The sequence below is a fragment of the Aulonocara stuartgranti genome (assembly GCF_965226115.1).
Source record: "Aulonocara stuartgranti genome assembly, chromosome: 11".
Lineage (NCBI taxonomy): Eukaryota > Metazoa > Chordata > Actinopteri > Cichliformes > Cichlidae > Aulonocara > Aulonocara stuartgranti.
The window spans coordinates 28,414,819-28,441,822 of NC_138947.1; the positions used below are offsets into that span (position 1 = coordinate 28,414,819).

At 40.5% G+C, this 27,004-nt stretch overlaps 1 long non-coding RNA gene across 4 annotated transcripts in view; it reads right to left on the bottom strand.

The window, feature by feature from the left end:
* Window positions 1-5: 5 nt before the first annotated feature.
* LOC309717509 overlaps window positions 6-27,004 on the bottom strand; it is a 112,921-nt gene continuing 85,922 nt past the window's right edge. For 3 of the 4 annotated variants that reach the window (XR_014279708.1, XR_014279709.1, XR_014279710.1), the window contains 2 exons: window positions 19,151-19,265; window positions 2,421-3,134 (listed from right to left, as the gene is read on the bottom strand). This is a non-coding gene — a long non-coding RNA (uncharacterized lncRNA). Of the gene's footprint in view, window positions 709-2,420; window positions 3,135-19,150; window positions 19,266-27,004 lie in introns of those variants that run through there. The other variant, XR_014279707.1, reaches the window with a different exon arrangement.

Sequence of the window (27,004 nt, forward strand, 5' to 3'; positions counted from 1 at the left end):
GGCAAGGGTGAGCTGCTCAGTTCACTCTCACTCATGAATCTGAGGTTTCAGTGTGTATTCTTTTTACGTTGGTTTTGATTTCCTTTTAATGCTGCTGGGTTTTTTTTTTTAAATCTACCATTAAGCAAATAAGGAAGCTTCATGTCTTAAAGCCCAGATCAGATTAGATCTTATTCTCTAAATAAGGATAAAGTATTGTAAGACAACAGTATTGGAAAACAACAATACAGGGATTGACATACATACTGCATATCATAATCTTCAGGGAGATTTAATCTGAGTAATTTCCTCTGATTGATCCTGTTGTTTCTGCCTTGTGCTTCATCAAAATATTTGCTCAGATGACAACATATGTCTCTATTCTGTTTTGGAGTGTCGCCATCAGCTCTGGATTGAATACAGTAAACACATACGCACAACTACACATGTTATCTGGTAAAACAACAAGCTGCCCTTGCTTGTCTTCTGCTGGTCGGGGCCTCAGTGGGATGGACAGTTTGTGAAAATGACAGGACATGCCAACAAATTGCATCACTTCTGCCTCTGTGGCCGAGGACAATGGGCCACCATATGCCGAAGTGGGGAAATGAATGGAGCTCATTTGTGCTGGCACCCTGAGCCCCAGCTCCCCTCGACCCTGCTGGGGCCTCCGTGGCACCGAGGCCGACACAGACGGACGAGCCCACCCTGTACCACACAGCTATGCTGCTGTCCAACAACACATCCCATACACCGAATCCAACAAATACAATTTGGATTTGTTGAAAAAAAGAAAATAGAAGCAGATGAATAAGGGGAAAAAAGTAAAAACAGTTTGACATTTGGTGCTACTTCCCTAATTGTGGCTGAGAGGGCATTTTACATGATCACAAATAATATTTAACACTCTACCCTGAGAATGCAGTGTTACTGTAATCAGAGTTCCCAGAAGTTTGAATACTTTTCACAGAAAACTGAAGTAACAAATTATGCATTACATACATACATACATGCAATACATACTCTTCTTGTAAAATGATCTTTATACATTCATATTCAGTATAAATGGGTATTCAGGATGTGCTGGTCCCTGTCTGTAACAGTAGCCCTGTTTGCCCATTTGTGTTTTTCTGTGTCTTTATTTGTGTGTGTGTGTGTGTGTGTGTGTGTGTGTGTGTGTGTGTGTGTGTGTGTGTGTAGGCCTGGGATGATAGCAGATGATTAAGGAGTGGCTGCTCTGTTGACATGAGATACTAATGAGGATGAAATGAGAAGGTCAGGGCTCGTCTCCAGGAGGGGGGGACACCCTCCTCCCACCACCATCACCACCAGCCCCCCCCCCCCCCCCCCCCCCTCCCCCACCCCGGCTTCCTCTGTCTTGGACGGACGGCTAATCCTCCTTTTTAATCGGCACAGGAAAGTACGCACATACACATATATAAAACACACACATGTACACACAGAGGCGCCTCTGATCAGGCCTCTGCATCTTCATAATGGAGGTAATTAGCTGCTCAACAAGGCTAGCTCAGCATTATGATTAGCACTTCTTTCTGAGCCCACTCACAATCTGACCAGGGTGGCCTCTGCTGTCAATCCACACGGAGCTACATTGGAACTGCAGCAAGCATCAAAAAGTTTATTAGCTTAGCCTCATGATATATCAATGTAAATATTACTCACACAGAGAAGCCAAATTCTGACAGGCTGAGGCTGTTCTTTATACCCAAACCCCAGTCAATAGATAGCTTGCATTAATTATTAATATGTAAATATTTATTTTGTATCAATTGAAGTACATTTGGGGTGTTTTACTAACCTAAAAGCAGCAGCTATCAATCAATCAGCGACTCACAAAGCGATGAAAAAAGAAATATAATGAAAGGGAGCGCAGACGATGGCAGGAGTACGGCTGTCCAGCGATGCAGCAAAGTGACCTGTGTGAGTGTAGGGGAGCTCTTATTAAAAAAAAAAGGTGTAAGGGTCTCTATCAGCATGCTGAACTGTTGACCCTGACACGGGGAAGGAAGTGCTCGGCCAGCTGCTTGCTATTATTCATCTCTCTGGATAGGCCTCAAAAGAAAGGTGATAGCGAAGGGGACGTGGGTGGGAGTGAGGTGGCATGAGAGCGGGAGAAAGAAAATGGGCGGGTCAGATCATAAAAAGAAGTTGGGCTTGTGAAGTGCAGCGAAGGGTTTGATGGAGGCCTCCTGAGCTATGATGCCTGTGCTTTTTAAAGAGCGTTAATCAAAGGTTGATGCGTATCAGGGTGACCTCCTCCACACACACACACAGCCCCACCTTAGCCAGGTGTCATTTTTCAAACTCAGTGAGATAAAGATCCTCAGGTTGACACCCAGCTCAAGAGAACTGTTGATATGATTTAAGTCTGATTTATGTGTGTGTGTGTGTGTGTGTGTGTGTGTGTGTGTGTGTGTGTGTGTGTGTGTGTGTGTGTGTGTGTGTGTGTGTGTGTTTGCGTGATCATGTATGCGTTTCCATCAACAAAACATGAGGAGGAACCTTTGCCGCCCCTGTGTTTATCTTATATGATTGGACACATTAAACTCTGTTTATTACTACATATACTACTCCCTCCAGAGGGAGCTGTACAAAGTCTGATAAATTTCCTCACTTGTGTGAGCACTGGTTGGGGCTGCAAGTGTGCATGGATCAGAAAATCTAGGAGGTGCATAGTTAGAACAAACTGTGAAAACTCTGTGGCCCATTTCTCATCTCTTAAGGCTGGCGGCTCAAGGTTATATGATATGCAGAACACATGAAGAACACCAAGTAACATGGGTTTGAACAAAAAAGTTAAGAAGTTGAAAAGGCTTAATAAAAACATTATTTCAATATTGATGGACGTAGCTCTTTTACATTCTTGTGTGACGTTAATATATCGATTTAGAAAACCCTTCATTACAACTTCATTACAACCCATTGTTCAACAGCATGTTCGACACTTGATGTCGTCTTTCCCTTTCATTTGTCACCTGTGCGTATAATTATGCTTATGAGTTCTGATAGAACATATAAGAATATATAAGTGGGGATCATATTTTTGTGCACTTTTCAAGTAAAAAAAAGTCCCAAATAAACTACATACCACTTAAAGCTGATTTCTTCTATTCCGAGGGATCACATTTCTTCTCCTGTAACAAAAAATACATAAATAAATGATAATAAGAATAAAATTACACAGCTGTAGAATTCATAGGGAGGGGTTTTGAATGTGTTCAACTGCAATCATTAAGCTTACAAAAAATTGACTCTTTTTTTAAAACTTTGACAAAAAAGTTTTTTTTTTTTTCCCTTTAACCTACTGCAGTTAGCGTGCAAGTAAAATACATCAAACTTCACAAACACGCTACGTACTGAGTTTCGCTTCTATCTAGTGTGATTGCTCCCGCTCGCTGTTTGATCAAGAGCAGGGGGAAGAGAGAAAGTGGTATAGAGAGCGAGAGAGAGAGAGGAAAAATGAGCCTGCCAGTGGTTAATTGAGCATACAGATTCCTAATGTGTCAGGCGGTGGCCTTGCAGATGAGGGATGGCACTTTTTTACGATGCATCTTCCTTTGTTTCCTCTTTAAGGCTAATGAAGTCAGCCTTCCAGTCGCCACCTGGGCCGGACGTTCAGACACTAGAGACAGTTTCACATCCCCATTCACAAAGTCTAGCGGCGAATCGTCATCTCCGACACCCTCTCCACCCCTACCCCCAACCCTCAGCCAGCCGGAAGGTAAATACACGCACATGCAGCAACACATAGAATGAAGGACTCAATTTTGGCATGCTCATACACACTGCTCCAACTATATATTAAAAAATGCATGCACATACGCACTAGTCAGGCTTATTAGTTGGACTTTTGTGATAAACTCACACTGTAGGCCAGCATTTGCAGCATATTCATTATCAAGGCTGCAGACCTGTTTATCTTTACTGTCTCAAAACAGCAAGCATCCATTATCCAAAGATTTTTTTTTGTCTCTCTTGCTTGTCTTTTCTTTTTTTTCCCTACATGCCTTTAGGTCACCCACTAATGAGCTTAACACTGAGGAAACGTGGAAGCGATTAGATGAGGCTTGGCTGTTTGAACAATGGGGTGATGATATTGTACCTTATGATTACAAGCATTTATATCAACAGAAACAGGGGAGGAGAAACAAGACAGGCGAGAAACTCTGTAGATTTCCATGTGCATGCACGGCTGGGTGACTTTACATGGCTTTCAGTGTTTGCAAGCAACTAGTTATTGATGATCTCAGTTGTTGGCAGCCTCCGATTCCCTCCTTATCCTTGATCTGCTTTAGCAAGTTAGGCCTAAACCTCCCTTAGTGCCACTTTTTCTCTTTGCCGTGGCAACCCAGGCCAAGTAGCTCTGGTCACCCAAACATGTTCAAGGTGCTCCATGGCCATATGTTTGCTCACTGGGGAGCGAAGTGGGGAAGAGCTGGACTGTATGACCTTCATCCAGGTTGAGCAATGAATACTCTAGGCTCTGCTCACTTGGGTTCATGCCAGGTGAACACAGTAGTCGAGCATCCCAGACATGCAACTGGATCCCAGCAAGAATTTCACCGTACAAGAGGTGGAAAAACAAAAGGGTGTAACTGTTGGGAACTGTTAGGAGCAGAAGCTCAAAGTGGTGTTTACGGGGTGATGTACATTAAAAAAAGGCTAAATTGTTTTGTCTTTTTAAAGATGTTTGCATATAGTTAGTTCATATATAAAGGGTTGGATTGTTAAGACTTTACCAAATTCAGAGGACATCCTGTCCTGATATGTCACAACACCAATCTTAGCACGGAAACTGCAGACAAACTGGTCATAGTGCAGCATTTGCTTGGCATGGCCTCAGAATTTGGCATTTCAACAATCCTTTTGATTTCCTCTAAGTCCAACTCCAACTTCCATTTTTCAGGTTGTTTCATTATTTGATATCAATTCCCCGTTTAGAAATATTCAGCTCTGGCAATTTCCAGAAACGCTGTGGCAGAAATGCCTCACACAGTAGCAGTAGTTCCCTGTTTTAGTTCTCTTGGGTGACAGGCAAAAGTGTTGTGGTTTTACAAGCACTGCGTCAAGATTCTAAAAATAATCTGTGACTTTTTCTTTCAGTCGCGGCATTTTCACTATTACAATTAAATGGCAGTTTTTAAATGACTGTATCTAGTTCAATTGATTTTAATAACAAATGTCAGAACAATATATATATTTATTTATTATTATATGTGTAACTGAAAAAGTGTTTATCACAGTTTGTCATCCTTCTATATATAACATGTTTATACATTTCATGTATGCTTAAAATCCACAGTAATTAAATGTCATTGTTCCCCAGTGGCCTTCCCTTACATCATTTCTACGCATTGCTTCGTTTTAACCTCTTTAACACGTACAACCTCTTGAATTATTCCATCTGCATGGGTGCAAAGTAAGCAACAGATTAAACCTGAGCTGATAACTCAAAATGTCGGCATAGTTGAGTCAACAAGGGACCTTTATGGGAAGGGAAAGGGCTGAAGGAAAATGCCATTACTCTCCAGATAATTTAAACATGTGTTGGCATTTATCTTGGTGGTCCATGTCCGAACACTAATGACAAACTCTTGTTATTAGTGGACTGAATCAAAGCCAAAGGCATGCCCACCCAAAACTTTAATCCCTTAATGTTCCCCACTCTCTAATTTGGTATTACAAAAAATTATGCTCAATTCATAGGTACAGCATTTCTTCAAAGTAAGCATAAATAGAGTGTAACAAAACACATATTTGACATGGTTTGGTGTTTTTTTTTCTTCGTTTTTTTTTACATCTCTCTTTCTGTCTTTCCATCATGGTCGTTCACCACCAAACTTTGTTTTCGTGGGAAGATTAAATATTTCTGCTTGAGAAAACCCTTTAAACTATGAAATGACTGCTGTCACTGACACACAGAACCCCCATCTGTACACACACACACACATCACGCTCCCCTGATTTTGGATGGATAGATGGTTGGGAAGGGGGGGGGGGGCAGAAATATATAATCTCCTGAAAAGAATGAGGCCCTCTGGGATTTTGTCAAAGTGGCCCCTCTCTGCACCAGGATTGGAAGAGAGCGGGGAGGGAGTGCTGGTGGTGTTCTTGCTTGGGTGGGAGGTGGGGAGTGGGGGGCTAAAACATGGCCTCTCCACACTGTAACCTGAGCCAGAAGGGGGCCAATCTGTCAAATAATTAGCTGTTGCCCGGCACAAAGGTTTTATTTGCAGGAATTTCATCGAGGCAGGATTGAATAATATGTCTGTGTATTGTGCGGGGTCATGGGAACATCATCTCTTACTGGTGGGCCATAAAAGACGGCTAAATGATAATGAGAAAAGGCTCTGGTAATTCAATTCCTCAAGCGTTGGTTTCCATCCTTTTTCCTCCCCCACCCCTCCTCTCTTCCTTTCTCGCTGTCTTTCTGTCCTTTTTTTCTCTGCCCGGCTAATTGCGGAACTTCATGTTGATGTTGAAGTGGCTTTATTCAGTGTGCATGAAAACACGCACACAGTGTGCTTTAGCTGCAAAGAAAGAAGATGGTTTTAGATCATTTTTTTATTCACTCCACTCTTATTGATTTTTATGTAGTATAGAGTTCATGAAAGACTAACTAAATATACAGGATTTGCCTCTCCAAGATCTAAAGCTTTGTCATGCAAACAGTGGAAAATAACAGAGGTGGGACCAAGTCATTGTTTTGCAAGTCTCAAGTAAGTCTCAAGTCTTTATCCTCAAGTCTCAAGTCAAGTCTCAAGTAATGTCAGGCAAGTCAGAGTCGAGTCTCAAGTCACTGGTGTAAAAGTCCGAGTCAAGTCACAAGTCTGAAACTTTGAATTTCAAGTCCTTTCGAGTCTTTAAAAAAAAAACAATGAAAAAATAATGTTGCAGTTATGCTAAATGTAAATATTAGACCATGTAATTTAAAATCTGTGTTTTTCTCAACACATGACAAAATAGTGAACTTAGAAAATATACACAAATTGTGAAATTGCACCTCTTTAAAATGCAGCTCAATTAAACTTAGCTCCAAGAATAATTTTCACCGACAGTTCTGAGATAAGCTGCATGTTATTCTTGGATGCGGTTGTAGGACCGGCTTTAAAATCGCATGACAAAAATATCATACACATTTAAAAAAAACTGCATCACCAACGTAGCCTGGACAACATTTGCTAGTTAGATGAAGTCAGCTATCTCATCGTAGCATATTTATATGCATATTTATAATCATACGGTTCTTGGAGTGAGTGCACACACTCATGAAGTTTAGTAACTTCAGGTCACTGCAACAAGCCCAGGTACAGTTTACCGACGGATGGGTACAGGACCTTGAAATGCACCGTGTAGAACGAAAGACCATCGTACGTATCATAAGTTTACCAGTCTCACAAATTGTCGTCATAAATACACATTCATTAACCGTTTATTAATAGGACCTTTGAGCTCAACGGTAATTAATTAGCAGTGGAAATAATTTCTGGTGTAAAAGTCATTGGTGTAAAAGTCCAATCACAGAAATGTAGCAGTGACAATAATATTGTATGCTGTAATCGTACTGGGCAATTAGTGATACAGAAAACCTGTTTTATCCTGTGAATAAAAGTATATGTTTTTGTCAATGTACCATAATAACAGAAGCGAAACGCAATATTGTGTCAGGACAATTCACCATTTATGCACAATAAATAAAGGAGCATAGCGCGACAATTTCTGTTCAGCGCCAGACTTGCTTGTAACCTATATCACTAATTATGTTATGAAAATGACGTGTTAACTACTAAAAAACACTGACCTTCGTGTAAATGCTTGGAGCAGACTAACCTGTGAGCTGGAGTGTTCTGGGACGTTATATTTGGTCTTTGAATGGCTGCAATCCAGGCCATCCGTCGCCTCTTTGTTACTTCGGAAACATGGCTGAACAATTTCTCTTCAACGACGTAATCCAATAACAACCGATCTCTTTACCCGTCGGCTTCCCGTGGCTGTCATGCGACCGGCTATTGCAGTTAATGATACAACAGCTTCTTGCCATTTTTGTGTTTCTTTTTATCGCTGTGTAACTGATTTTAATTGAAAGCCTGCGTGCGCTAGTACCGCTTGCCACAAGTTCCCAGAATCCTTTGCGGTTCTACCCGTGAATGACGTCACATTTTCAATCTCTATATAATATGCATGTTAAATTTTATATTTGGGGTAAAATATCAAGTCTTTTCAAGTAAACCGGTTCAAGTCCAATTCAAGTCCCAAGTCATTGGTGTAAAAGTCCAAGTCACAAGTCTTAGAACATTTTTTCAAGTCAAGTCTAAAGTCATAAAATTAATGACTCGAGTCTGACTTGAGTCCAAGTCATGTGACTCGAGTCCACACCTCTGGAAAATAATAAATGAATGGGCATGTATATATACAAACATAACAGAAGCTATCAGAGAACAGATTTAAATGCATTTGATATTTTGCTGGTAAAATACAAATAAATAGATAATAAGTTGGATATGCTTCCCACTCCCAAACCCACTGGCTCAGTTGTCTTTTTGTACACTGACCTCTGACATCTGAGAGCAGCCGACCAGGAAGTGGATAGTGTTAAAAGGAATTGATTGGTTTGTGGTCTATAGATGATTGTTTATATCATTCCATACTGGAGGTTTGACCTTTGGCGACCCTTCTGTGGACCAATCCGCTGAGAGCCATGACCTGTATCCATTTGCAACGGCGCTAATTAGCTTTGACGGGTCTGGGTTTGCGTCGGGGTTGTAAAATGAAGCCCTGCAGTGCCCTGATTGAAGAAAGACCCGGCTACTCCACTTTGGGCCCACCATTTCCTCCCGCCAAATGTCAAACACATTAAACTTAATGTACCAGCAAATCTTACTCAATTATTTGTATGTTGTTGAGGTGTGTGTGTGTGTTTGCGCGCCCGTGTGGTGCCGCTAAATGGCGTTCATATGTCAGTGTATGTTCAGCTGTCTGAACACACTCAAGCATGCTGGTGTTTACATGTAAGCGGGGAGCGACAGAGTAGGAGACAGAGAGTTTGCTGTTTCACTGGCACGTCCATGTGGGATGAGGTTACACATCCTGCGACGCACTGCAGAGTGATGAGGAAACTTGCTTTTAAGTAAAATAATTGGTTTATTGCATCCTGTGATCTGGCTAATTGTAATGAAAGCAAGCTTACAATTTTCCAATTATAATTCTATGTCGATTCTGTTCCTCTCTAATAAAGAGGAGCACTGATGCAAAACAAAATGCCAGGACTCCATTTCCTGCTTGTGCCTTAGAGCTATTCAGAGATGAGGGATGTACACACCCTCCAAATATCAGCCCCAATACCCCACATAAAGCATCCGACTGACGAATGAGAGCAATACTAGCGTGAGGAAAGTGTTTCCGTGTACAGCACACTTTCACAAATCAAATGCAGACATTTTTTGGGAGAAAAAAAAGAAAAGAAATCATTTAAATTTCAGTATAAAATAATACATTATACATTAACAAAGTATGTAGCACAAAATGATTGGATCATGTGACAATGTGCTACTTTTTTTGTTACTCATCACCTAACTGACACGAGTCACTCTTTGTGCCTCTGACAAATCATCGGATAAAAATCTCCTCCCCTCACAGTCGTCGCCCCTCTCTCCCTGCTCCTCCTCCACACGGACAAGCGCACTTGTGCCTCTCGGTATCAGTCACTCATATGTCTCTCCACCCGGCCTGTCAGTCTCCTACTAAATTCCCTGGATCACAGTACATCTGACAGTATTTCATCTCGGATTTGAGGATAAGTGAGAGGATTTCAGTTCAAGCTGGGAGCTTAGCATGAAAATTCCGCTCAGTGTGAAAAGCTAGGCGTTTACACGATGTGGGAGCCCTCCAGTACCCCCCTGTTTTTTCCTCCTATACTATACCCTCTCTCTCTCTTTCCCTTGCTCTCTGTTGTTGATTTAGCTGTGAGTGGCTGCCTGACACAACACTGGGTAACTCCTCAAGGAGCTAAATACAGCTAACCCTGTTGCATAGTTATTCTATCCCTGGACTCCGAGGGGAAAAGAAAAAGGATGTATTTTAATTAAGCAAAACCCAGGGGCTTCAGTATTACTCTGGCCACACTGGGGGAAGACAGTGAGATGAAAAAAAGAAAGAATAATGTGTCAGGAAATAAACTGCAAGGTTTAAAGGTGCAGAAATCCAGGGGGTGGGTGGCAGGAGGAATTCTTACATTATCAGCTTTGATTTGACACGTTTTGAGTCTAAAACACTCGTTTTAGAAAATGGTTTATAAAAAAATATAAACCTGCAATTTTTGTGAGACAGTATATCTTCTCTTTCTTTTCCACACGTGAACATTCCGGTGCCGTTTTTTGCACCAGATTAGCATTTGCGCTCTGAATTTTGTGAACTGTTCGAAACTCAAATATGAAGCGATTCAGCTAATTTCCTGCAAGAAAAAATCGACCAGACGACACGCGATTTAAAACACATTTTCAAAGATGATGTTGCCCGTCGTCTTGCGTATAATCTCATTTAAATATAATTACAGTAATTACACTAATGCCTTCAAATTTCTGTGAAACGATCTCGTTAGCATGGGAGGGCTGCTCATGAGCTGACTTGAGTGTTGTACTCCTGCGTGTGTGTGGGTGCCAGATTTTGCTGCAGCATACATGTCTAACAGACTCTAATAACAGATGAAAGGAGAGCGTGGACCCCCTCCACCTCAACACGCACAAACACACATATTCTGCAGCCTAGGTTAACCCTGGAAATAAAGAAATAAAGGCAATACATGGAGAACCTGAGGAGAATCTTGAATGTCAGTTGCTGGTAGGAAAGATGGATTGCCTGAATTCTCCACCAATCACCAAACAACACATTGGCTGCAGCATTGATTGATGAAGTATTTAAGTCGTCAATCTCACATCACCTGCTTTTCTTTTCTCTCGTTCAGCCAAACGGCTTCAGAAAAGCTATGCTGTGTCTGCATGAACCCTGACCAACGGAAAGCGTCAAGGGTTTCTTTGAATTTCAAAAAAAACAACAACAAAAAAAACAACCCAAAAAAGGACTGGTGGTGAGGCCAAAATTTGGACAAACTTAATAGTTCGCAAAGAGACTGGGCTGACTGTAACATTTGTTGCAACCTACGCACTCACACAGTCACAATATGGAGAGAGTACCACTCCCAGTATTGAAGCAGTCCTTTTCTACACTGCAGATCATGCAAGCTCCACTGCTCTCACAGTGCCGTGGAAGAGGCTGCAGTGTATATAACTCAGTCCAATATTATTGATGACAAATCATGATTAACAATAACAATATTGATAAAAATGGTACATTAGCTCTCACCTCTGACCTTATTTGCGGACCTCTTTGTACTATATGATGTATTGAATTTCAAAATCATGCTTGAGTACACTTTGCTTTTAAAAAAGGAGGTGTCACGATAATGTGTTGACAGTACATTGGAGAGCATATACAGAACCACTGTTTTCTTGGAGTTACCCTGAAGACGCCATTGATCTGCCAGTTAACCTATTCTCCTGCAGTAGTTCAGCAGCAAAACCTAGGAGGAAAGCATCCCCCCCCCTTGCCACCACCTCCACCACCACCACTCCACCTGGGCCATTGTTTCCCTTCCCTAATATGATACCCCCTGAAGGTTCTCCACAGACCTCATTTCTAATCAATGCATGTGGTTGGTGGGATCATCCTGTCTCTGCAAATTAATGACTTCACTTTTTTCTGTGGTTTCATTCCATCGATTTGTTTTATTAGCCCATTGATCTCCAAGCACCTCCTCCCCACCTAACCCAGCCCCAACCCTCTGCTTCTTCTTTACTTATCAATATGAGAGCTGATTGCATCACTTCTGGAAAAAAAAAGTGCTTCCTTCATCATGATGATGACGGAAACAAATATGTAGATTTGTGTGAGGTTTTTTTTTTGTGATTGTACTTACTCTCTGTAAGTGCTTAATTGATTGACTTGTCCATAAAAGGTTCAATATATGTTATTTTCTCTCATGTTTTCTGTGAACATATGAGTCTCCAGGTTAAACTAATCTAGTTTCATTAGTTTAATACAACTGTCATGGTCTAAATCACTCAGACATTCATCTGGTCAGGGCTCGCTGGTCTTATTAACAGCCATATCTAACGCTCTCCTCTATAATTCCCTTTGAGATCTGAACAAAAGGATAGGAAGTGCTTTACTCTGACAAGTCAGACTTCACTTCACAGGAGGAATTACAGCTTTTCATTTTCTGTCACTGGAGCGTTTTAGTGAGGTGCCCCACTACCATAACGATGTTCTTTCTCTCTTGTTTTATGACTTGAGCCACGCACAAAGAGTTGATTCACAGTAATCACTTATGAAAACACAAATGCCCGTGTGTGTATGTAAGCGACAACCGCAAAAGTACACACACTATATATTCAAATACTGAGAGAAATATAGTCAGCGCCATTTGTGCCAGACACAAAAAATTACACCCTCAAGTCGAACAAAAACACACAAATTCCCAGAAGGGAAACAAAATTCAAATGTGTGGTCAGTCGAGTTAGCCCCGGTGTCCATTATTGCTTCTGTCAGAATCCATTAGGATAAACACAGTTTACATTCTCTGGACAACCGCAGTAGCATGTTGTCCTCTCACATGTGGCAGCCATATTACTTCTGTCCTTCCCAAGCCATCAGATAGTGGCACATGCCATCTAGGAAACAAAACCTCAAGTAATGCTAAAGGCTGTAAAATTTTGGACTCCATTAATCATCTCTTTTCCTCTCTCACTTGAAAAAAAAAAACAAAAAAAACCCCCAGAAAAACTCACCGTATTTTATTTTGGCTCTGAAAATAAATCAATATCTAGAGAATGTCCGTGTTCAAAGATGAGAGAGCGACTATCAAGCACCCAGCTCTCTCGACCAAAGTGCATGTTTATCCAGCTTGTGGGAATTCCTGTTCCTCAGGATGGATCTGGAGTAGTCATGATTGGCGATGTTCCCGTCCCACCCTGGCTGGCCCTTTCATGAAAACCGTATCCAACACAGAAGACTGCTCACTTTTCCTCAGCTCACAGATATTACACTTTTAAACTGGCAGCAGGAGATATTGCTACTGAGTTTACACTACAAAAGAAAATGGATATGATCCCTGACAAACACATTCACATCTGCACATGCGGTTATTCAGAGTGAACATATGTGACACATCAGACTGTCGTAGCTTTGCATGCAAGTGAACCAGCAAGACTTAGAGTCAGCAAAAGTCTCTGCTGCTTTTGCCTTTTACTTTCTTCTACAGATCTATAATTCCACATCCTCAAGTAATTCTTTACCTTCACCCCTTCAAAAATCCTCTTTCAGTAAAGCTCATCAAAATTGCACTCTCTTTCCACACTACAGCAAGTCTACACTGTGACCTTCACAAAGCAATAACTGCCAGCATGATAGATACACTGTATACACAAAGCATTTACATATGTTTGTCTGAACACGCCTTTATAATGTTTATGTTATCTTTATAATAATTTTACCTCTACGCTAGGCCTGCGATTTGAGTCATAAAGAATCATCTAAGCAAACAGATAGGTAAGTTTAGATAGGGTTAGCTGCTACTACATCCCTGCATCTCCTGTCTTTACGTCTTTACATAAATCCTTTCAGGGCTTCTGGCAGCAGTTTCCTGCTCTTTCATCTGGCTCCCTTGTGGTAGGACTATTAGCCCGGCCTGTTTACCTGCAAGTGTTTGGAAGGCAGCTGGCTTTGGACACTCAGTGCCTGCATAGGGCCAGGGGCTGCTGGGACCTGGGAACGCTGGCACCAAATACCGATGGGTAATTAGACCTTCATTCGAGAGCGAATGTGGCAAGCATTAGACACAAGGCTCTTTCCGGTTCAATTCATATCTCCATCCTGCCTTCCTTTCCCTTCTAACAACCATGCACCATCCTCTTTTTTTTTTTCTTTTTCCGGTCTTACACAATCCATAATGGCAGGCCAGTATTTTAATGTATGTTAGAGCAGGAAAAAAAGATCAGCAAGAGGTCAGCAAGTGATCAGTGTCAGGTAAGTATATAATTTTTATATATAAAGGGACATGTGGGGCAGTGGGGAAATTAAAAGCAATAGTCTAACGTCACTTGAATTTTGAGTTTTAATTGCTTAAACACTACAAAATATTTGAATTACATGGAGAATCTATCATGAAAAATCTTAAGTGTCTGTGCGCTTCTTAGGTCCTTTCTGGGAATGAGATCTTTATGCTTAAAAATGAAACCAGGGCAGACATGTGCAATAATAAAAGCAGAAGTGTAGCTGAAGTACCAACCTTCTCAAAAAAAAAACATTCTCAATAAAAGAATAAATAAGTAAATAAGCACAAAACCAGACAACAAATTTTAAAAAAGGGTAGATACATACATACAGTACATCATACAATTTCTTTCATTTCAAGAACACTTTTAATTCACGCTGTCAGCTTAATCCATTTTTATGTGGGTCTTTTTTGTGGCATTTAGCAGTTTCCTTCACTTGTGAGAAACATGACAGTGGTTGTTTCTCATGTGAGAGGAAAACTATTGAGAGGCCCCTTCTAGTTTTGCGGTGAAAGGTGACATAACCCATAATTCCACTAAAACCACAATGTTCTTTTATCAGATGTTCCTCTCTGATACTGTGAGGGTGGTTCACATGATGCTAACCAAAGGACTGAACTTCAGAAAATGCACAAAGGTACTTATGTTCAAGTCATTATGTGGGGCATTAGAAAATAGGCAACGTAGCAGGTAAAGTATAATATAGATGAAATCATAAAATTTTAAGCAAGTTATTCAAGAAGCTTGTTCGCTCTACTTCTCAATCTTTAAGTGGTTGGCCAGTGTAACTAATACAGTTTGTGAGTGTGAATTATTAACTTACTGTGTAAAGGCAGCAGTTAATTTGTTATATTAGATTTATCTGGGGTTTTTTTGCAAATGGTTTAACAGAATAAAAGATAATGCTGAAGTTCAAAAGCACACACTGGTGCCTGCTAACAATGGCTAGCTACTGACACAGCTAGCAGTCAAAGGTAACTTGTTTAGCTCCCTCTAAACAAAAAATATTTTATATTACACTATTTTTTACAAAAGGAGTGAATGTAAGTGTGTTAGTGTCATTTTTAAATCATTGTGTTATCTGTTATCTTACAGTAAAACTGATTTAATCTATTTAGTCTCATAAATGCTAACATTGTGCTAGCACTTTTATACTGAATATCCATTTACGTATACACGAAAGGACAGCCTCCCTCAATGGCATCCATTATCAAAAGATAACTACAAAAAATATGAGAAGCCTTGTTATAACAGGGCAGTAGCTTACATCAGTGTAAAAGAAGCAGCTGGTTATCAGACAAGGTAGAGACAAGCAGGGGCTTGACCCAAGATTTCCCAGACAAAACATGCTGTGCAGGCTCCTCACAAGGTTAAGCTACTTTATACCGTGAAACTACAAATTTAAAGTGTTATCATCTACTTTTATTTAAAAAAACCCCCAAAAAGATTACCTAGGCTACGTTTGTGCTTACATCTGACTTAAGCGGTGTCACTGGATATATTGCTGTGTCACTACAATTGCATTATAATGCTGCTGCTTCTGCTGTTGGCACCTTGTTGCAATAGAATCACACTTTGAATTAGGTTGTGTGTCATCACTGACAGCAGCTCATTGGAAAAGAAGGATGGAAATGCCCTGCATTTACTCACCCTTATAAATGCTGCTGCCCACACGCATCAATAAAACCTTATTCAGTATTTTTTTTTCCTGTTTCACCAGAAATAATATTATTGCAAATTTTATTGAAACTTTGTAATATAGTTTTGAGACCCCCACCCCTAATTACAACAAAACAAGCTCCATTCACTTATATCTCATGGGCGCCCCCTAGAAAACTGGAAGTTATAGAACTTGGAGTTAAATATCTCTGGTGTCACAAAGCCTGCGACTTGTAATTTATCGGGTGGTGACATCTCCAAACCAAGGAAACAATAATATAAAATAAAATGAGACATAAAATTAAAGTTGAATTTAAAAAAGATGAATTGAAATATTATAATAACACATATCCAATAAAATAAAATCTTTTTTTTTTATATTTAATTCATTTAATTAATACTGTTGCAGCTCCACACAGTGTGACACATACACATGTATATATCAGCTATTTAAATTCTGCTGATTAGAAACTGATTCCCCGAGTCCTTGTGTTACAGGTAAAGGGCTGTGAATAGCTGACAGGCTACTCTCTGCTCTACATGAATTGAATCTGAAGGCTGGGGAGGATGCAGCTTTTAGCGGTCAGGGAAAAACACTGGGTCCAAATTAGCATAAACAGGAGCACAAAAGAAACAGGGGATAAGAGCGAAACAGAAAACAGTGTTGTCAATAGGACCCCCCAGTGAGGAATTTCAATTTCATATATCTAATTATCCCTGTCAGATAGAAAGAAGTGACAAAAAGCTGTCTTTGTTCTCTGTCTTTATCTCCCGCATCTCTCTCAATTAATTTCAGCATACGAATATGACTAATTGTCTCTCTGCAGCTCTGAAGCCACATAAATAATAATTTCGACCCATGTTTGAGGGAGGGGTGGGATGTTCGTGCTTCGGTTTATGATATTTGGACACAATGGTTTGTGCATAATTCAGGTGATCACGTTAGCAGGCCGATCCAACCTCTCTGTAGACATCACCCTCTGCCCCACAGTCTTGTAGTCCGCATAATACCTCTATACTTTCCCTCTTTTGTAAACAAAAGCGTTATGTCTCTCATTTCTGTCACTGGGCTTGTTTCTTTGTTTAGAGTGGTGATATTAGCATCATAATCAGACAGAAAGAAAGAGGCGGCAGTGATGGTTGATTTATGCATGGTTTATGAGGAGAGACCAGCTAAACCAGTCAGCATCTGCTATGAATTTTCCAACATGTTTAGGTTTAGACATTCATGTTATAACTGAGTGATTTCAACATATAGTACTTTAGTAACTGATCTCTTTTCATTGGTTTATTTTCAAACTTGGGTGCTTTCAGTAATAGGCCTTTTTTTTACTGTTTATATTGTAATTACAAGAAGCACTCAAACTGCTCTTACAACTTTTTCACTTCATCCAAATTTCTATACCCTTAAAGTATTGCACTTTGGTTTGTGACTCTGACGACTGTATAATTAATTGATATCCTATTCACTCTAAGAGACCATTTCCCTCGTATCAAGCAAACAAAAAAAATATATCAAGTGAGGACGAAGGACGAAAATATGCGCTCGTGAAAAGATGTTTTATCACTTACTGACACTGACATAAAAAGCTCTTGAAGGATGGCGCTGAAGTGATGACATTTGTTTATTCACTCAAATGTGCCTAAAAAACAATCAGCACAACCTAAACACAATGAGCCAAACATCTGAAACCCGTCTAAACAAAGCGGCAGTCGAGCCTGTGCACTCCAACCATAAAACATACTCAGTCATTCACTCAAAGTGAGAGAGGGAGGGCAGCGAGGAGGGGGAGCGGGGGGGATGGTATTGTTACATTTCATTAGACACATTCCTTCTCTGTGGACTCTTGACCAGTTGCCATGGCAGTTCAGCTGACCACATTTCATATCAACTTCTCTTTCTCTCGGTCTCTAAGTCTTTCTTCCTTTGTTCTTTGTTTTATTTCGGTTTTAAACCAAGTGATTTTAATGACACTGCTCTCTTCAATACAACAGTATATTCAAGACATTATAAGAGATAGATTTGGCACTCAAGACTCCATTGCAACAGCAAAGATAATGGTAGAAATATAACTTCCATGAAATCGAAAAAGCTTTTAAAACTTTGTTTTTGAGGCATAACGGGTTGTAACTAGCATCTAGAAAAACTTCAATTCAATAAATATTAAAATGCCAATAAGGTTTGACTCGTTAAGTCGTTAAGGGCCAGTCACACAGGCCTAGAGTTCAGTCAGCAAATGTGGCAAACACTGTTTGTGGGGGGAAAATATGTCTTCCCCAACCAGGTGTGGGTGGCTGCTGGAGGTTGTTGGCAGTCGCTATGAAATCAATTGCTAAAGCCCCATTCAGGTGACCTGTAGTTACCAGATGGGTTACTGGTCTTGAAGGAAAAGAGTTTTACAACTAGTTGATGAGTGGTTGCTGGAGGTGGCTGGCAGTTGCCAGTGTGAATTGAAATTGGTTGCAAAGAGATAAATGGTGCAGCATTAAAACCTCCTTGGGATTGTTTTGGTCACTAGCAGGTTGCTGTGGTTGCCACCAGTTTGCATGGAGGAGGCCAACTTGTCTGCAAACACTAATAAACGATTTGCCAAGGGGTAGTGAAAAGTGCTAGGCAGAGAGGAAATGGAGAATATTTGCTTTAAAAATAAATGTTGCACCTTACCGTTGCGATAAAATATTGCATCAATAAGGCACAACTTTTACTTTGAAAGTGAATGTTCTCCACTTCCACTTGGCATTACCCTTCTTCAAATTTCTGTACAGCTTGGAGATTAGATGGTTAAGGTTTAGAGGAAATTCACTGTCTTACATGCAAATTGCGAATGATCATGCCAATCTGCAACCAAATAAATCATAGATTTTTGGAGGTTTTTTGGGGTAGCTACGCTCTTTGTGACCAATTTCACCTTGTAAGAGCTAGCAAAGTCCAGTAAAGGCTAGCAAAGTCCAGACACCATTTGCCAACCAGTCAGTGAACTGAGCTTGCCAGGAGGTTGCTTGTCGGTTTCTACTCTAGGGACTAAGCCATTTTGATTCAAGATGAACGCCTGAAATATTTGTGGTTCTGCTTAAATGCAAATAAGATTCGCAGATCTGTGGGAATATTTATATCTCCAGTATTCAGCAAACAGCCAAAATGATATATTATGACATTCTGCTTACAGGTAGGTGAAAACCTTTAGTTACCTATAGTTAAGCGTCATCGGCAGAGAGATGACACTCTCGGTTATTCGGCAGCTACTTTCAAAGAATCAACCAAAAATGAACAGCAGAACCAGTAAACTGCTATGACAATGGTGCTACACTGATTCAGCAGTTTCAAATCTGCTGTAGCTTCATCTGCTTGAGAGCACCCCAAAGATGTAGGCAAGTGTACTTACCAATTTGTTGAGCTTACTGTATCCATAATGTGATTAGCAAGGCAATTGTTCAAGAGCGTTTATAGGATAAGTCACATGTTGATCGTGTCTGCACACTTTTCCACATGCCACACACCTGTGGGGTAAAGCAAAATGGAAACTTTATTTTGGAGCATAATATTCACAATTTAATAATAAGAAAGTAATAATAAAGACAGCTTTATGTTACATTACAGTGAAAAATAATACTGAAAATGAAACAAGTGGTTTGAAAAAATATCTTGTAGGTAGCACTTTTCTATTAAACTTTGCTTTAACACAACATCCAGGCAGGCAGCTTTCTTTCTCAACATTTGCATATTTTGGTGAGTCAACATCCTGAATCAAAAAAAGTGCCACCAATAAAAGCGTAACACTATGCAAAAATCCTTCAGGACGAAGGTCATTATTGACACCTGATGTAGCTAAACCCGAAAATGGAACTGAGTCGCATTCATATTAACAAAATGCAACCTGTCGTTCAAATCCAGGGGCACAGTTAGTCCAACTTTCCAAGCACCCATTAATTAGCATTTTTCCATCAACAGTCAAGTGTTTGCTAAAAAAAAAAGGGGGGAAAAGGACGATAACAGAGGGAGACGAAATTAATTTGCATTCAGTGTATAAATAGTTCCAGGACAAGGGCTGTTAAGTTTGAAATTAACATGTAAACAGTTGGAAAGTCTGCCCTGCTACTCCTTATCCCCTTCTCCTTAACCCCCACCTCTGGTTCCCTTTTAGCGCCTTGATAAATATACATAAAGCCCCACACAAAGACCGCCTTGTTCCTTCAAATGGGCTACTTTTTAATGGAGACATATATTTCCAGGATTATATCAGCATTCAGTTGCAAATTTTTAGTTTTTAATACTCCAGTTGGGACAGTCTATGAATAAGAGTATCATTTGAATGCAAGGGAACACCTGGTGCTGAGGGGCTGGGCTTGGAGGGGGTTTTGAGCTGACCTGGTGACAGTGCCAAAGCTTCACTTGTTCCCAGAGTTTGCATTCAGATTCTCCCAGACTCGGTCATCGCTATGATACTGTAGAGTGCACATTTAAAGTTATTCTCCTGTCTTATAAATGCCAAAGACATGGCGCGATGACGGCTGCTACATTTGAAGTTGGAGGCGTGAACAGTGTGAGCTCAAAAAGTTGGAAACTCTTAAAGTGGAATTATCCAATATTGCCACGCAGCAGCTGAGAATTTCTTTTATTTCTGAAGTAGTGTTTTCAGTGCCGCGATCTGTCGTACAACTATATATTAACTACATTTTTGCTTATGAACCTTTGAAAATCATCATTATTATTTTACTTTTGCAAACACCTGCTGCTTCTGGTTTATGCCGATTGGTTAAAACACAAACAAGAACTCTGAATTCAAAACTGTTACGAGAAAACAAAGGGGAAATTTAAAAAAAACTTTCAGCTGTGCTTTTTTTGTTGTACATTACTTGGCTGCATGAGAACAGAAAGAGGTGAGGGGGAAGGTGGTGGTGGTGGTGGGGGGACTGTTTGGAGGAGGAGAGAGGCAGGGGTACAGGGTCTATTCGTATGCACCCCACATCCACTCAACACACAATCAGGCCTGTATTGCGTTTTGCAAATTTATACCCAGGATGTTGGTTTAGAGTGTTTCCCTGAAAAAAAGAAAAGGAGAAGGATTTTTTTTTTCAAGTAAGTGTCTGCTTTCATGAGCAAGAGTGATTGAGGCACACAAACAAACCTTTGTTTCCTAGCTCACAGATGCAAGGCCCGAGCTCTGATTTACACCCTACCCCAAGACACATTTCTACTTATTTTTAATACGTTGTGACTAAGACTTTATGAAAAATAGGCTTATTGAACACTCAACGTCATTTGTGGTCACCCCTCAAAAAATAAATAAATAAATAAATAAAATGGTAATGCATGAGGAAATCACACTGTTAGCAATATCCACTCCACGCTGTGTATCCACTAGCCATTCAAACCAGCCTGTCTTCTCCCTCAAAATATTTGCACAGCCTCATGTTTGCAATGACGGGAGAGCTGTACTCATGAGAAGACAATCCATAGCGAGACGCAGGCAGTCAAAGTCAAAGGCACGGAAAGCTGAAGCGAAGGGGTACCGAAGTGTTGAAAAGTTTGACACTTATTCGATGTGAATATTCATGTTTGGGTTTTACTAAAGCAAATGTAATAAGGCCGTGCAAACACTTATATCACATGTCATCGTAAAATATCAGTTTGGCTGTATTTCTTCTACTTTCACCAAATGTTGTTTACAAAAAGAAATTGTATATTTGTGCAATACTTGCAATGTATTCTGCATCAGAGGAGTGGCGATGTCTTGACTAAATGTTTGCCACATCAAATCAATGGGTTATATTTGAGCTGAGAACACGGTCAAGTCGGTGAGGCTGCTGACAGCATGTTTACGTCAGTCCCAATTAATAATTAGTTTAATGATTTGAGCCCTTGACATGTGGCCCTCGACAAATGTGGGCAGGAAAATGCACACTCTGTGCCGTTTGCATAAATCTACCGTTTCAGCTCGAGCTGAGGGGGAAACAGAAGGACAGGAGAGAGTGAGAGAAAGCGAGAGAGCGCGCGAGAGAGAGGTGAGGGAATTATAGGACTCAGATGTGTGTGATTGGCGGTTCCCTTGGCTCCCAGGGTTAGAGAGTTCAGAGAAAAGCCGATTATTGCTCTCCCTCAGGTCAAGCCTTCATAAATAAACACGGGGAGAGCCCGAGGCACCGTGTTTTAGTATGATTAGCATATCATACAGGCTATCGACATGGTACTTATCATATTACAGCGCAGCCGTCCTCTGAGCACACGGAGGTTACATGTACGGGGCTGCTGAGCATACATCTCTGTTCATTAGAAGGCTCCTCGGGGAGAGAATAAATCATATCAGCACGTGGTTATACCAGCCCAGGCGTTTGACTCCGCCATACAGCGGATGTTAACCAGAGCCTTTAATAAGCTGGAGAAGAGCTGACAGTTAGCTTCAGACTGATGAACAGCGGAGGAGACGAGGGGCAACGATAGGGAGGATTGATAGTAGGAGGGAAGTACACTGAGAGGCAGAACTGTGGTACATGAAACTAATCTCTGGACCACTTTTCTGACACCTTACACTTGTGCTGGCCTCCTGAGTGTTTGGACCTGACTTCATCCTGGACACTTTTGAATCTGCATGCCAGCTGCATGTTAACTGGGTCCATTATGTCCTCAGCATTACAATTAATCTTACAATGAACCTTAAAGTTCTGCATGATTACCAATTACATGTTGGGACTAAGATACCAGAGGCCTTATTTCATTACAAAAAATATAAGTGAAATGAAACAAAAGGTACCATTTATATATATTTAAAAAGACAGAATTAGCATTAGTGTTTTTATCAAAGACGAGCAAATGACTAAACAAACTACTGAAGCTTCATCTGGATTCATCACTTGGCATCTGAAAAAGAGTACTCTCACCTGCCCAGTAGAGGTGGGTGGATTGATCCAGATATTGATAGTACCGATACAAATGCTAATACTATCAAAATACTATCACAATAGGATCGATACTTTGATACTATCTTCTAAGTTCAGTGTGTAGCCCAGTGAATTGTGCTTAAAGGTGTTTTGTTGTGTTAATTTGCTCGTGGTAAAGTTGTCATTTAAGCTAGTTTCTGTAAAGCTCAGTGAACAGCAGACACACAGCGTGCACAGTTCTATCCTAACAATCAGAAATTGTGGCTGGATTTACTGAGGAGAGTCAGCCTGTCATGATAGTGCAAACCATGAATGCTGCATGTATCAACAAGTACCAGTTCTAACAAAGTTAAAATAAAAATGCCTACTGGTTTTTTTAAAAAAAGTAAAGCTGCTTTTTAAAGTAAGAAAAAAGTTTTAGTTACCAAATCTAACATAAGAAATGTCCAACCTGACTCAAGTCTAGGCTTTTTAGTAAGACTGGCAGACTTGAACTCAATGACTGTGGTCACTGGCTACTTGGAATTGTGATCCGGTGTAATAAAATATGAAAAAGGGTGACAGATTTTGGTGCAGTGAACAGAAAAAATAATGTTTCTATGGATGATAAAATTAGCCCAGAAGGAATTATGACTGTGTCTTAAAACTGCACGGGATGGAAGTCACCCCAATTCTCAGACACGCTGCTCAGATTTCAATTTACGGCAAGCCTTTTCTCCTTAGCTACACAAGCTCAGCTCACAGACCAGGGGCCACAATTAGCAGCTAGCCATTCTGACCAGGGAGAAAGAGTTAATGACATCCGCACCTAAGCCCTCCTAAGCCTAGGGAGCCGGGGCACCGAGGAGCCTCAGTGCTCTCCTCCTTCCAGTCAAGCGTGGCCTCTTTAGGTGGTCCGCACACACACTGGAGGGGATGATATATTCTAACTGGTATTAAAATATCCTCCAGGAGGCCGGGCTGCCGGGGATGGCCAGCTGGGTGGATATACAGTAAGAGGCTACAATGCAAAAACGGGGATATTGGATGGGTGTTTTTCTTGTTTGGGCTTCATGGTGGTGGCACAAAGCTGGGATCAGTCAGGATGCCATGTCGCCTGGATAATCACACCCACCACTGGCATGGATCTTATGCCAGAGAGAGGAACAGCAAACATCAGAAGCATATATTTAGTTTTGAGACCTAACATTAAAAAATAGGAAAAAGTCTAAACAATATCAAGTTTAAGGTTTTTATTTGACCTCATCAGACTGTTTGCAAATTTCCTTGCATTGTTGTCTGCATACAGCACCACGCAATAATAACACTTTATTAAACGATCCCACCACGTTTCCATTTACTCCATCACGTCCGTGCCTGTGTGTGCATTTCTCTGTGTGTTCTTAAGTGATGCCATCCCCTCGTGCCCACCCCTCAAATCCCCACACCCCACCCACCCATGCAAATTAGAACTTCACACACGGTGCGGCAAGCTGCTGGGTGCTCTGTGATTTCACACGACCAATTAAGGCCCTCTTGGCAGTTGTGTGAACAGTTTCATTAGAGGAGATAATATTGCAAAGTGAAATGATAAGCAATCATTATGATTAATGCCCAGACATTACATTGCTCGTTAATGAGGTGTAAATGATCTCATTATTTTTTGAAAGAGTACAGATTAGATTAAAGTGGAGTGGACAGCGCTCCTCGGTGTTCAGATAAGTTAGTGTTAATTAGGCCCAATCTCCAGGAGCAAATGAGCCGCAACCCTTTGGTAAACAATTAGGCTTCCATAGCCCTGGGCTAGATGGACAGGGATAGGCGACTGAATGGATAGATCACTGGAGAGATGGATGTTGATGGAGTGTTGAAATCTGAATCAGATTCATTGTTAGCTTTCCACACAAAATCAGACAAATTGTGTGCCTTAGTGTACCGAACAACAGAGTGGGGCAGATATTTCAGGGTTTTAAATGTTCATTTCCATCTGAAGTAACACATATATACATAATACACGTTAAGATTGCGGTTTAGATTATTTTTCTCCCCTCCCTTCATATGTGTAATTGTGGAAAATTTAGCGTTTGGGTCTTATTATTAAACAGTTAGATTGCTGAACAGTGAGCAGCTGCTATGGGTGAAATTAACAATAGATTTCAAACAGTCTAAACTATTGTATAGACTGTAATAGCTTTCTAAGTCATACAGAAGTAAAGTATTAGCAGTTGGAGTTAAACTTTTTCTTCCTGCTTTTAGTTCAAATCCAGCTATTTGGTTACTATAATAATACTAATACTAATAATAAAAAGGCAGACCGCAGTTATTATAAATGTAGAACTGTCGATAATCCGAGCAAATACTTGTCTACTGTATCTTACATCTACTTTTTGACTCCTGTACCTCGATTGTGTCCTAAAGCAGGCAGCATGATTTCAAATGACAGTGAGATTTCATTGAAATATTAAGCACCAAAACCTTCAGAGGTAGTTTCATAAACAGCCCTGGACCTGGACCATATCAATGCAAGGCTGTCCATCTATTGTACATGCTCTGAAAAACATACTCTGGAAAACAAATATCGCCATAAGCACAGACTGTCGAAAGACTGCGAGAGATTTCCCGAGCTCCTCACAGCAGCCTTGCAGCTGCTCTCAAGGTAACAAAACCCACTCTCATTGGGTGCTTTAAATTACTTTTTGGCAACAAACTGAAAACAGGGAGAGAATTTGGAAGTGTTTTTATGTTTATTTCATGAAGACAGAGCTCAGCCTATTGACGTCAAATTATCATTTGTTGGGTCTTTATTCACTCAAACAAAACTTTTTTTAGAAGAACTTTTTTTTGCCTTATGCACAATTAATAGAAACAAAAAAGACACAACAGCTTTTGTATTTGTGCTTTTGTTTTTGACTTTAGGAGTGAAATTCATTCATTCAACAAAACTAATTTATAATTTATTACAGTACTTTAAAGGATATGCATCATTAGAGTTTTAAGATAATTTCAGTAAAACCGGGGAATCAGATTAGAAATAAAAGAAAATACGTGTTGTTTTCCCCCAGTGTTAATTAAAACTCTTTTTCCTTGAGGCGCTAACAGCAAAGCTTTTACAAAAACAACTCATGATGTCTCAAAGGTTACCGCAGAGTTGGTGTACTTTATCTAAAGACAGGCCAGACCAGGCACAGTGGGAAATGTCTGCTTCTGACGAAATTGATTTTACCGTCCTCGCCTTTTGTCTGAAAAGATATGCTTAGATTATGACGAGAGAAGCGATGCTGTAATCCCTCAACCAGGAGTTATGTTTCAGAGACATCAAGCCCTTATCGGTGATTGATAACGCTTAACTCAAAAACATATAGAAGCATTAGGAAAGTCAATATTTTGCCAGCGACTGAAGGTGACCCCTGGTTCCTGTGTTTGCGGTGTGTGCGTGGAGGGCTTTGATGGTAAATTTGTAAAGGTGGTTATGTGGGGAGGCTATTATGGATTTGCTATCTTGGCCTGAAGTGTTTGCGGCTGATTATGTGATTAAATCAATAATAATTTCTCTTTGGGCTCCTTTGCTCCTCTGCTTCATCTTCTTTTTCCTGTGTAGTTGAGTGGAACGGTGGGTGGGGACTGGTGTACACAAGTACAAATGTAGGCACAAACACACACACACAGGCACGGCAGAACAACTGCATAGCAGATGGCACAATGGGCACACAGAAGACTCAGAAAGTTTCTATAACTACTATACGCAGAAATATATAAGTGGAAACATGGTAAAAAAAAAAGGGTAAATGTTTACAAAGTACAGTACTGTACACGTCTTTAAAACCTGGAAAAAATCATGTTAAACCAAATAGCACGCTGAACAAGCTTTCACCCAAGACTTGTGACATTCCTCAGAGATGCACAGCTCAAAATAACACCAAAGACGATGCCCAACACCTCAGCTGTCTTCACCCCTGTGTTCCTTCCATCAGACCACAGACCCTGGATTGGCGACTTGTGCCAGCCACTCCTTAGCAACCGCCATCAGTCCTCTCTCTGGTTTTGCCAGGTTTGTTGTTATGTCTAGACTGCAGGAAATGCAACATTACATTTGTTTACAACCAACAGGAACTAGAACCAGAAGCTGTTACGTGATTAAAGAGTGCTTCCCAGCGAGAGAGTGTGTGTGGCTCAACCCCCTGGGTTTGGCAACAATCGACTCAATACAGGCGAACCAAAATGGAGAAAGAGAGAGCTGCTGTTTTTCTATCAGTTAGATGAGCAGATTACATTCAACACTGTATTTTCTTAAGATTTGGGGCAACTAAAAGGAAGTAAGCCGAGCTGAGTTTGAATGCGATTGTTTTTTTGTCCTGTATTCATGCAGGTGTTTGTTTGGGCTT